The sequence below is a fragment of the Rhinoderma darwinii genome, chromosome 2 (genome assembly GCF_050947455.1).
Source record: "Rhinoderma darwinii isolate aRhiDar2 chromosome 2, aRhiDar2.hap1, whole genome shotgun sequence".
In the NCBI taxonomy this organism is placed as follows: Eukaryota; Metazoa; Chordata; class Amphibia; order Anura; family Rhinodermatidae; genus Rhinoderma; species Rhinoderma darwinii.
The window spans coordinates 213772185-213785762 of NC_134688.1; positions in this window are offsets into that span (position 1 = coordinate 213772185).

Below are 13578 nucleotides of genomic sequence, written 5' to 3' on the forward strand. Positions count from 1 at the left end.
ATATCGCCGAATAGTAGCCTATTTATAACGCCCATACTGTAAGAGAGCGGGCTGCCCTGCATGCAGTGCCAAACATCCGCACACCAGGCTATCCCAGCATCATAAGACCCGGGCGCGTCCTGAAAAAAAGTATGTACAATGTAAGTAACCATGAAAAAACATGGGGTATTAGTTGTTGTTTTGGCCAAAAAAACGCAAGCTCGCAATCCACGTCACGGATCCCCACACTTGCGAGTCCCTACCTAGAACTTTTCGTTCCAAAATCTAAGATATACAAAAAAAAGGGACATAGAATGTAATTAAAACCACAGAAAAGGCCATACTCACAGATTAGGTGGTGGGTAAAATACCCGTTCCAAACAGGACGCAACCAGGTCAGAGAATGCTGTTGATGGGAAGTGCCCAGGTGTGTTTAAATAATGATAGCCACTCCCACTCCCAGTGGCTATCATTATTTAAACACACCTGGGCACTTCCCATCAACAGCATTCTCTGACCTGGTTGCGTCCTGTTTGGAACGGGTATTTTACCCACCACCTAATCTGTGAGTATGGCCTTTTCTGTGGTTTTAAAGGCTTAGATACAGGGCCCCAGCAGACAGTAATCTTATAATGTATAAGATTATTGTCTGCTGGACCCTGTATCTAAGCCTACCTTAGGCTTCAATACAGGGTCCAACAAACAGTATCACACATACACTTGGGCCCTGTATCTAAGCATACCATATGTGTTAGGCTGTGTTCACATAAGCGTTACCCTTCCATTGAGGGGTTCCGTCTGAGGTTTCTGTTGGGTAACCCTTCAACGGAATGGCAAACTAAAATCTCAGCTTCCCTTTCCCTCACCATTGATCTCCATGGTGGTTTCAGTTTGTCACCGTTGTGACAGGGTTCCGTTATTCTTGACGCAACCAATAGCGCAGTCGACTTAAAAAAATAAAAAAATAAATAATTGGAAAGAACAATCTGGGTTTCCCCCATTTTTACAACCTGCCAGATACAACATAGCAGCAGCAGTCTAGCATTACCAGGGTGGGAAGGGCCACTGTTTTTGGGCTTTCCCAGCCTAATAATACCAGCCTGCATCCGCGATAGAGCCCAACCATCACTATAGATGGTCGGGTACTGGATCGTACGCGGCTCTTCCCGGTACCCCTGTTGGCGGTGGGTACCGGGGTAATAATGGGGGTTAGTGTTAGCCTCTTCATGTCTAACATTAGGCCGCGCCTTAGTAATGGACGTTGTCAATCAGCCAGCGGCCATTACTAAGGTGGTAGTAATAAAGTTTAGATAAATACAAATACCGTAGTTTTCGGACTATAAAACGCAGTTTTTAGCAAGAATAAATCTTGCTAAAAAGTCCCTGCGTCTTATAGTCATCAGTAAAGGGACCCGGCCACTCCTTACCCATTCCCGACTGCTGCTTCTGTAACTGCTATTCTCTACTATGGGAGTTACGGAAACAGCGTAGCTTAGCGAGTTACGCTGTTTCCGTAACTCATCCATGTATTGCAGTGTATTGTACCAGCGATCTAATGGTTCAAGTCCCCTAGGGGAACTAATAAAATGTGTTAAAAAAAAAAGTTAAAAGTTAAAAAAAAAAACTTTTCCCATTTTTCCCCAAGCACAGTGTAAGAATAAAAAAAATAATAAAACATTGGTATCGCTGCGTAAGTAAAAGTCCGAAACGATTACAATATAGCTGTAAAGGATCTGCCAGGCACTACGTCTGTGGATACTCCCAGGATTAATCAGTCGACACCTGAGGCCAGACCTCTTAGACTGACACCGGCTCCCACCAATCAGGGTGGCAGGCTCAGGAGTGGGAGAGCCTATCGCGGCCTGGTCAGTCGGAGTTAGCTCCGCCCCCTGTCCATTTATACCTGCCGTTTTCTCTTCCTCATTGCTTGTGATTCTTCTTGGATTCCTGGCCCCACTGCTGCCTTGCTCCAGCCTGCTTCTGCCGTGCTTCTGTCTTGCTTCAGTTCCCGCTTATCCTGCTTCGCTCTGCCCCTGGCTTGCTTCCTGCTCCGTGCTCTGCGTTTGTATGCTCCACTACATCCTGATCCTGACTGGCTCGTTCACCACTCCGTTTCCTCACGGTGTTCCGTGGGCTACTGCCCCTTCCCTTGCTTGTTCCCTGTTTGTATCCCCTTGCACTTAGTCAGCGTAGGGACCGCCGCCAAGTTGTACCCCGTCGCCTAGGGCGGGTCGTTGCAAGTAGGCAGGGACAGGGCGGTGGGTAGATTAGGGCTCACTTGTTCACTTCACCTCCTTCCTGCCATAACAATAGCATTATTTGACTCACACAGTGAACAGCGTAAAAAAAAAATAATTTAAAACCCCAGAATCGTTGTCTTTTGCTCACCATAGCGCTAAAAAGAATGAAATAAAAAGTGATAAAAAAATCGTATGTATCAAAAAAATGGTGCTAATAAAAACTACAGCTCGTCCTGCAAAAACTAAGCCTTCACACCACTCAAACACTGGAAAAATATAAGTTATGGCTCTCAGAATGTGGTGAAACTGAACAAATAATTATTTTTAACCAATAGTTTTTTCTTTGTAAAAGAAGTAAAATATTAAATTTGTTCCTGTTTTCTGTTGTCTAAAACCTGGGGGCGTCTTATAGTCAGGTGCGTCTTAAAGTCCGAAAAATACAGTACATAGGAAAAATATTTTATTTTAATAAAAATCCCACACAACCCTCGTTATCCATTTCATTGAGAATAAAATAACGCCGTTATTGAAGTAGTCCTCGAATCTGAAGTAGTCCAACAACTGAACTTGTAAAAAAAACACAAACACACAAAAATTATTAGTAACACATAAAAAAAATAAAAATTATTATTCTTACCTTTCCTGGGTCTAGCGCTGGCGCGGCAATGTCAGCGAGCTGGGCCCTGTATCTAATCCTATCATGTGTGATACTCTTCTGCTGAGCCACTGTATCTAATCCTATAATTTGTGATACTGTCTGCTGGGCCAAAGTATCTAATCCTATCATGTGTGATACTGTCTGCTATCTAATCCCATCATGTGTGATACTGTCTGCTGGGCCTTATATCTAATCCTATCATGTGTGATACTGTCTGCTGGGCCTTATATCTAATCTTATCATGTGTGATACTGTCTGCTGAGCCCCTGTATCTAATCCTATCCATATCTATAGGGTTGTAATGCTATAGATATGCTGTCTCCTATATATACATATAAATACACGCACACATTATTTTTTGGGGGGGGGGGGGGGATATATGTGTTGGGGCTATTTCCCCTGATGTTTTAAGTCCTTAGTGACGCCCGTGGCTACTAGTGCTGCATTGTTGGGTCCCTTAGGAGACCCAGCGATGCAGATGAAAGCTGCAGGCCGATGGCCATTAGAAGTTTGGGGGGGGGGGGGGGCGCCCAAAAATGATCTTTGCATCGGTTCTCATGAGCCTTTAGCTACGCCCCTGGATTAAACAAATACCTTGGGAATCTCTAGAGATATGACTGTCCATATATAGACAGTTATGTTGGTGGAGCTTCCTTCACTGTGCTCTGCCCAGGGTCTGCAGCCCTGGAGTAGCTCCTGACATCACCATGGACAGTAGTGCTATATAGTTGGATACGTTGCATCCTTCTGATAGAAGGCCAAAACGCGATGTGAATATGGCCTTTCTGTTACTTATTACTTTTTCATTTGATCATTTATATTGAGACTACAGTAAACTTTTCCATAGACTGAACCCTGATATCACCTTAAGGCTACATTCACATGAGCGGGTCTGATTTGCTTGCACAAAAAAACAGACCGTATTTCCTGTATTTCATATCCGTGTGCTGTCCGTGGTTTTCACGCACCCATAGACTTCAATGGGCGACAACATGCAATGAGTCGTATGGAGACTCGCTGCGTGAAAACTCACGCATGTCTGAATAGCCCCATTGAAATGCATGGATCCATGTGTTGTGAGGTATTTAAACGGACAGCACACGGACGAGTAACACGCTCGTCTGAATGAGCCCTTAATGTAAAAAAATCACAGCCCAAGTTATTGAGGCTTTCCACTAAGGTCATTTCATGTATCAGTTTTCAGCTGTTGCAGTGCATCTTTCTGCCACATGATGGTGCTGCAAGATTTTTGATGCAATGCTTGCAATGGAATCAATGACAGTACAGTGAACTAAATATAACAAATGACTGATGTAGCCACTGGACCAGTATTAACAGTTCTTCCCTACCTTAATTGAGATTCATAACTAGGATCCCTTCCACTTTATCTTTACTTCATCTAAAGTCACTAAAATTAATTTTCACATTTGAGATAACATCACCCATGATAATAGAGTGTAGCATTTGGTTCACTTAAAGTAAAAGAAGGTTAAATTATTGATCTGTCATGATTAGTGCTGATTAACAGATTATTTTCAATAGAAAAAGTCTGACCAAATATTAATTGAAATGTCACCAGATTGTCCAAGGCAATTTCTGTTCCTGGCTATTACCTGTCAGTTATGTTTACTGCTTTTACTGTCCTGCAGCTCAACAAATAAGAAGTCTTCTAATGTTACTGTCTGAACTGTTCATCTGGGCTCCAGCAAGCTAAGATGTCTCTGAGTTTTCTGTCATCATTACTCCTTCATTCTTGAGAAGCTCTGTATGTTAAAGTGTGGCTGGTACAGATGTGTTTACCCTCACCTATGCTTGAAATTGGTTAAAAAATTTAATTTATCATGAAACAATATCAGGACATGGTAACAAAACTCTTGACAGGTTGCAATACACATTAAAACCACTGGGTGGCCACACATAGACACATAGCTTGACTATTACCAAATTATGGTTTTTGGTTCTTTTTCGAAGCTGGTCATCTCACCTCACACATTTCAGCATAAGTTGAGATAAGAGAAAAGGTAAAGAAGGACACATCTGTAGACATGCTTATATATTTGGAAGGGTCATTGCCTCAATGCCCTAATATACTCTCATTAGCCAATTGACTGTTGTATCTCTGCAGCCTATTGACTTTGCACATTGAAGCTACATGCTGCTTCCCTACAGCTAGTCAACTGACTACAGATATTTTGAAAAAGTTTGTAGCCTATGCTCCATAGTCTGATATAGCCTACGGTCTGTACTTTACTGACAGGTTCCAGGAGCAACCAGAGGAAATCCATCACAATCATTTCTGCTGCAAGCTACAAATGAGAGTAAAGTGAGAGTAAATTGCAGATAATGTGATTCTCTAATATATTAGCTTGTTTACCCACACGCCAGGCACCCTTACGTTACCTGCACTGTGCCAACCAGAAATGTTCACCAGCAGCATAGCAGCTAACAGTTCTAAGTATGAAGATGAATTTATACAATGTGACAAACTGTAACATAATGTAGAAAGTTACATATTTTAGACAGTACTTAGTCCTTCTCAGAGGCCTAATTTGAAGTTTCTAATCCATATTGAAAATATTTATATTTAATTTATAGTACTGGTATCCTCTGGCAAAAGAACCATTGGGCCACCTCAGGCACCCCTGAAAATGCACACTGGGATGTCAGATTTAATTCTTACATTTGTCTCAAATCTTGGATAATGCACACAATGATGTTCCAACAATGAGGGATGACACACTACAGGTATAATAAATACAGTGATGTCACAGTTCAATGGTAATAAACAGTAATATCTCTGCATAAGGATTATAAACACAGTGAAGTCACAGTACAGGGATAATAAACAAACTGATGTGACAACACAGACATAATAAACACAGTGATGTCAAAATACACCGTGAAGATATACAGCAATATCTCTGCACAGGTATAATAATAAAAATTATGTCACAGCACATGGGTAATGACCAAAGTGAAGTAACACCATAAGGATAATAGTGACAATGTGACAATAGATGTGTCACAATGTAGGGATTACACACAAAGTGATGCCTTAAAATAGGAACAATAAACACAGTTATGTTACAGTGGGATAATAATGAACAGAGTGAAGTCATAGGAAACGGGTTGTTGCACACAGTGATGTCTCAATATTGAAATGGAATACTGTGCATAGTGATGCCACAAAACAGGGATTATAAACATAGTGATGTTGCAGTATTAGTGTCACAGCTAATGGCTAAGGACCACAGTGATGTCATAGCACGGGGATAATGAATACAGATTCAGAATACAAGGATAATGCACACAGTGGTGTTACTGTACAGAGATAATGAACACTATAATGTCACAGCACAAAGGTAATAAAAACTGTAAAAAAGCAAAAAAATAAAATACCTTCAGTACAGACTATCAACACTTGTATTTACTTATGTGGAAGAGTGACCCTTAGGCCCTATCAGGACCAAGGCCCAGGTGCAATTGTAACCTCTGCGTTTTTTTTTATAGCTATGCCACTCGTCCTTCTTTAGTACAGAAGAGCACTCAATCTGAGGTTGGGTTGCACCTTCACATTGCATTTCCTTTCTGTAGAGGAAATTTTGAAGAGAGCTCATAGATTCCTTATGATTTTTGTGATCCTGTTCAAGTTTTACCTGAAAAATACAAGTCCAGTAGGAGGCTCAATGTAACCAAAATGTGTGATCTCCGTCATTAGACTCAATCCTGCAATGAAGATGTGCATATTCCCACAATTATAGAGGTAAAAAGGAAGGGTTGGAGGTTAAAGAAAAAATATTGGATAAAAAAGGATTCAAAGAGGAATATATTGAAATTAACATATAAACCTAAATGTAAAGATAAGCATATGCATATGTGACTATATTTTGACATTGACAGAGATATGTAGACACACTTTAATAGGTTTATGGTGGTACTACTGTGGATATTATATTAAAGTATAACGAAATATTTTCTTTGGTAGCACAGTAAAGAAAAATATTATAATCTTAGATGTACAATCTGGGAAAATGGACAGAGGTAGGGAAATACTATATGTAGTTACTTATGCCAGTGAAATGCAATCCAGATTATTTGAAGTATGCTACTACAAGACCCAAGATTTATAGTGTATGTTCATTTTTCAACACTATTTTAAAGTATGTGTGTGTGTGCGCGCACGCGCGTGTATATACAGTTTATAGAGGGTGTATAAAAAGTAAGGAATCACCCATGTAAAATGAAAACAGTTTGGCAGATCCAATTTTAGATACAAGTTGTGGGAGAAGGGGGAAACCTGTAGGCCATGTCACCAGAATAGCAGTGACATTGAATTCCGCCATGTTGAATTCAACTTCAGTTTTTTGAATAACCATGTCTTTAGGTGAGGCAACCAAGTTAAATGGATCAGTCCTGAGAGGGTTTATGTCCGACTAATATCAGTGTTTCTGTTTGTGGACCTCACCATTTACAGACAAAATTGGTTTCATCACTGAACAGCACCTGTTAGGGAAAACGAGGGTTGATCTGAAGTTTCTGTGTCACCAATTCTGAAAATTCTATCTAATGGTCTAAATCGTTCTCAGTCAGGTGTTGAAGCTCCTGAATTTTGTAAGGGTGCCATTTATAGGTAGACAAAGTGCGCTGAATTGAAGCACAGCTAACCCCCCATTCCAGAGACTAAGGATCAATGCTATGTTGCGAGCTCTGGTTGAATGAGACCAGAATAGCAGTTGCTGTTGCTACAACCAAAGCAATTTCTGGACATCCAGCTATCAGTTTATTGGCTACAAAACCTGTTTTTTAGAATTTGGAACAGTTTTTGTTAATGGGAGGCCTGCTTGGGTGGTGTTGGTTGAAATCTTCTGCGATAACATGTGTATTCCATTCACCGGAAATGAGGATGATCTTAACACGTTCTGCTTGGGATAACAAGATATTTCACATCACCTGTGAAGAATAATAATCACTGTTTTAATATGAAAACAAATAAAGTTACACTAACATGAAGCAGAGCATTGTGTTTCTAGTGAAATTATCTACCAGTCTGATGTATCACATGCCTACCTTCTTATTTGAAAAACGAAAGTTAAATCCAAGATGTTGGCATTCAAGTTGCCCGCCATATTGGTAACATGGCCTAACAGGTTTCCCCCTTCCCCCACAGCTTGTGTCTAGAATTGGATCACCTCTGCCAAATCGTATATGGATGTGCCCTTACTTTTGAGACACCGTAGTCGACTACGCTATTGATTCCGTAAAAACAACGTAACCCTTACACAACGGTGACAAACAGAAACCATTTGCAATGCATCCATCACCGTTCAAATCAGTTTGGTTTCTGTTCATGGGTTCCCCTGATGGGAAGCTCCGACGGAACCCATGAACGGATCCCCGACGCAGATGTAAATGACGCCTTACTTCATATTATGTTAAGAGTATTAGAAAATAAATAATAATAGTAATAATGCTAGTACTATTTTATATATGTAGTGACTGCACCAGTAATTGTTTGCTTGTATTTTACTACTGTGGTTGTGAAAATAGTATTAAATACAGGATAAAAATAGTTTAAAAAGACCTAACCCTTTACTGCTGTTTTCACCTAAGAATTTTATGCTTGTAGCCCCTTTGTCATTGCTATTTAATGTACTGAGCAAAGTGGAATGAACGGAAAGCGTGAAAGCATTAGCAAATGGAACACTATATATACTGCTTATAGACACGAAATTGATCTCTTTTCAGAGCATTTCTCTTTTCATGGGGCCTACATTAGTCCTGAAATTAAGCTATGTCCCATATACCACAGTTTCTGTGGTGACACAAAAGCAGGATACAAAAGTATGTCGTAATTTATACTTTTAACACCGGCATGCAATTGCCAAGGAAATAAAGAAACATACTTAAAATATTCTGCTGTGGCTTTTAGTCTACTTCCAAGCAGAATAGATCTTTTTGACTGATATTGCAGGGGGTTTATTAAAATAAAAATATATTATTCACTTAAATGTCTTTTTTGAATTACAATTATTTTATAGTTATCATATCCATCATACAACCATAAAATACTGGTAAACATAGTAAACCATTGTTCATCCCCAAGTTCAGCATGTGCTCAGAAAATGCTTTTTGTCTCAGAATATATTTTGATCGGAATTATATTAATTAGATTGTAAGTCCCATTGGGACAGAGACTGATGTGAATAATGACAAACTCTGTACAAAGCTGCAGAATGTGTTGGCGCTATATAATTAATGGGAAATAACTCAGCACTGTGTTATTGATGGAAGGCAGTGCAAAGGACTGGGTTCACAGTATACAAATTCAGTTTTTAACCTACTTGGTTCTTGTTTTGAAGATGACATACCGTTCTTTATTCTGTATAAGCAGGACCCCGTACATTATTACAGATTAAATTATATGATTAATTCAAAATGCATTTATGCTATAAAAGTCTGTGCTTACAAACACTACCCCATATGTGACAACCTCTCAGTATTTTAATGGAAACAAAAGTGGTTGTGACAGTAGGTGAAATTGCTGTATTTCATGGTGAATTTCTCTAATGCGTAATCAAAATGTAAAACAGCCGCACAAATAAATCAAGTATAACGTAACAAATATAGGAAAATTCTATATTTAGGGTGGTGCTAAATTCTATTCTGTATTCAATGGGTTAGGGTCTTCGAGATGTTGATGAGATTGCAGGATATATTAGAGAAGTGTGATGTTTACATAGGTACACATCAAAGAGAATATTTATTCAGCCAACTTAATCCATGTGATTGAACACAAAACTGAAAAACTGCAACTCCAGTTGCACCTGAAATATATACAATATATGTGTGTGTGTGGTGGTGTTTGTTGCTGTGCCTGCGAGGGGACATGACCTGGAGGCAAGTTGGCATAGCCTTTTCGTATTTGCATATTCTGTCCCCTATTTTTGGGGGTTTTTCCTGTAATAACAGCACGGCCAAAACACGCATGGCAATACCGTGGCGACACATGCATTTTTTACTATACAGTTTTCACAGCAATTAAGAAGCACGTGAAAATCGGTACAAAAATGCGGTAAAAAAGCAATCAAAACTCCCTGTGAAATCTTCCTTAGGGTTTCTACTTATTTGCTTTCAGTTTGTCCACTGAGACCACATGGAAAGGTGAATTTTCTTCGATCTGTTAACCTGGTTGTGGTGTTGTGTTGCTGTCATTGTTACTGTGGTGCTGCGCCTGTGGAGGATGTGGCCCAGAGTCGACGTGGCTTATACTGGCAGCAGGGGTGCTGGTGGGCCACTGGTTTGCTTCCCTTGCAGTTTCTGTGTTGCTGCGGCATTGGTTGCCATGCAATAATGCACCTAATAGACTAGGGACCCCCTTGAAAGAGGTCGCTGTGAAGTGGCATGTGGGTTTATCAGAATGATCAGAATGATTACTAAGAACCTCATATTCATGTTTATAAATTTTGCTTAGTCGCAATAGATCCATGTTTAACAAGTGGATGTACGGACCATGTCTTTTTTTTTTTTACAGTTTTGTGAAATATGTATATATACACTATATACAGTGGCGGATTAAGTAGACTATAGGCTCTGGGCTGTTACCCACACTTGGGCTACCCCTTCCACACCAACGCCCTGCCGCGTCGTAACTATTGTTAACAATACCTTTTTGGGCAAGCATTAACAAATGGGTGTTACGATTCCCCTTGTCACAGGGCTGTGTCCCTACACACTGACAGGATCACACTGTGCAGGGACACATCCTCCTGACAAGGGGAATTGTCTATCAGTCCTAGACTGCACAAAGAATTTTTGTGAAATACAAGGATTTCCTATAATAAACATGTCAGGAGAGGTGACAGATTCTCTATAAATCTAGTGACTCACAGGTGACGACGTCTCAGATTCTAGTAGTTTTTTCCTCTTTTCTTCTCCATCCGGTCAAGAGCTCATGACGACTTCTCCCGGCCATGACCCATTTCTGTAGAATTTGCAGAATGTCCAATGTCTTCGGCTCCTCACTTTTCCAACATTTCCACACCTATAAACAAAAATAAAATGATCATGGTGCCACATTCTGTGCCCCTAAATATAATAGCACCAAACACTGCGCACCTGAATATAATAATACCACACACTGTAAAACACCACATACACACAGCCCCCTGTACATAGTGCCACACACAGCCCCTGTAGATATTACACCCCCCCATAAATAGCGCCACACACAGCCCCCTGTACATAGTGCCACACACAGCCCCTGTATATATCACACATCCCCCCGATAGCTAGCACCACGCACATCCCCCCGTAGAGAGCACTACACACAGCCCCCTATAGATAGCGCCATGCAGCCCTCCCCCTCTTGTAAATAGCGCCACAGAGTCCCCCTGTAAAGAGCGCAACACACATACCACTGTGGATAGCGCCACACAGCCCCCCTTTGTATATAGTGCTACATAGCCCTCCCCTTTTGTATATAGTGCACACAGCTCTCCCCCTTGTATATAGTGTCACAGAGCACTCCCCCCTTTGTATATAGTGTCACACAGCGCTCCCCCCTTGTATATAGTGTCACACAGCGCTCCCCCTTTGTATATAGGGCCACACAGCACTCCGCCTTGCATATAGGGCTACTTAGCGCTCCGCCCTTGTATATTGGGCACACAGCGCTCCCCCTTTGTATATAGTGCCACATAGCGCTCCCCCTTTTGTATATAGTGCACACAGCTCTCCCCCTTGTATATAGGGTCACACAGCACTACCCCCTTGTATATAGAGCTACACAGCACTTCCCCCCTTGTATATAGGGCCACATAGCGCTCCCCCTTGTATATAGTGCACACAGGGCTCCCCCTTTGTATATAGTGCACACAGCGCTCCCCTTTTGTATATAGTGCACACAGCTCTCCCCCTTGTATATAGTGTCACAGAGCACTCCCCCCTTTGTATATAGTGTCACACAGCGCTCCCCTCCCCCTTGTATATAGGCCCTCACAGCGCTACACTTCCCCTTGTATATAGGGCCACCCAGCACCCCCCCTTGTATGTAGTGTAATGGAGCACTCCCCCCCTCCTTGAATATATACACAGCACTACCCCCACCTAAAAAAAAAATATATTACTTACCTTGCCCCATGGCGGCCGCTCCAGCTGGACGCATGTGAATCCTCCGTTCTAGACGCATGCGCAGACCGGCGTGATGCAGTACCTCATCACGCCGGCCTGCGCAGGGAGGCTTCCCAGCGCCTTATAGGCTGCAGGCCTAACGTGGCCTGCAGCCTATAATATTCATTTGTATCTGAGTCCTGAGTTCTCAGATACAAATGAATGTGGCTGCCGCTAGCACCGGGGCCCCCCCTGGTGCTAGCGACACCACCGGGCATGAGGGGGTCCGTGCGGTCATGTGCGGTTTGGGTGGCCATGGGCCTTGGTCCCCGGGCGGCCGCCCGAACCGCCCTAATGATGATCCGCCACTGACTATATATATCTATACCTATATCTACTGTGTCTATTTAAAAAATATTCATATGGTCCAAATTTAAAGGGGTTGTCTCATTAAGACACACCTTTTCTTATGTTCTATTAGGGCATATGGACATTACAGAGGGGGATACACTGCTCAGGACCCCCTCTATTAGTCAGACCGGAGAGCCGCTAACAAGCATTGTTGGGATTAATTTATGTCTTTTTGACATGAAGTCATACTGTATTATATCATTAAAGAGGCTCTGTCACCACATTATAAGTGCCCTATTTCCTACAGAAGGAGATGGGCGCTATAATGTAGGTGACAGCAGTGCTTTTTATTTAGAAAAACGTTCTATTTTTACCACGTTAGGAGCGATTTTAGATTTATGCTAATTACTTTCTTAATGCCCAAGTGGGCGTGTTTTTACTTTAGACCAAGTGGGCGTTGTACAGAGGAGTGTATAACGCTGACCAATCAGCGTCATATTCATTTACTCCGTGCATAGTGACATTGAGTTGTTCGCTACGTGCTGTCTTATACTAACACATTAACGTTACTGAAGTGTTTAGACAGTAAATAGACATTCCTTCCAGCCAGGACAGGATGTCTATTCACAATCCTGGCACTTCACTAACGTTTTTGTGGTACGTACAACAGAGCAAAGCGTAATCTCGCTGTAACCTGTCATTTACAGCGTTATCTCGCAAGATTACGCTTGCTCTGCTGTAAGTACCACAGAAACGATAACAAAGTGTCGGGATTGTGAATAGACATTCCGTCCTGGCTGGAAGGAATGTCTATTCACTGTCTAAACACTTCAGTAACGTTAATATGTCAGTATAAGACAGCACATAGCGAACAACGCAGTGTCACTATGCGCTGAGTAAATGAATGTAGAGAAGTGTATGACGCTGATTGGTCAGCGTCATACACTCCTCTGTACAACGCCCACTTGGTCTAAAGTAAAAAAACGCCCAGTCGGGCATTAAGAAAGGAATTAGCATAAATCTAAAATCGCTTATAACTTGGTAAAAATAGAAAGGTTTTCTAAATAAAAAGCATTGCTGTCACCTACATTATAGCGCCCATCTCCTTATGTAGGAGATAGGGCACTTATAATGTGGTGACAGAGTCTCTTTAAATTTAAAATAAAGCTCCACTTTAAGACATTTTGACGTGTCATTACAGGCACAGACCCCTTCATTCCAGCAATCGGTAGTAGTTCCAGT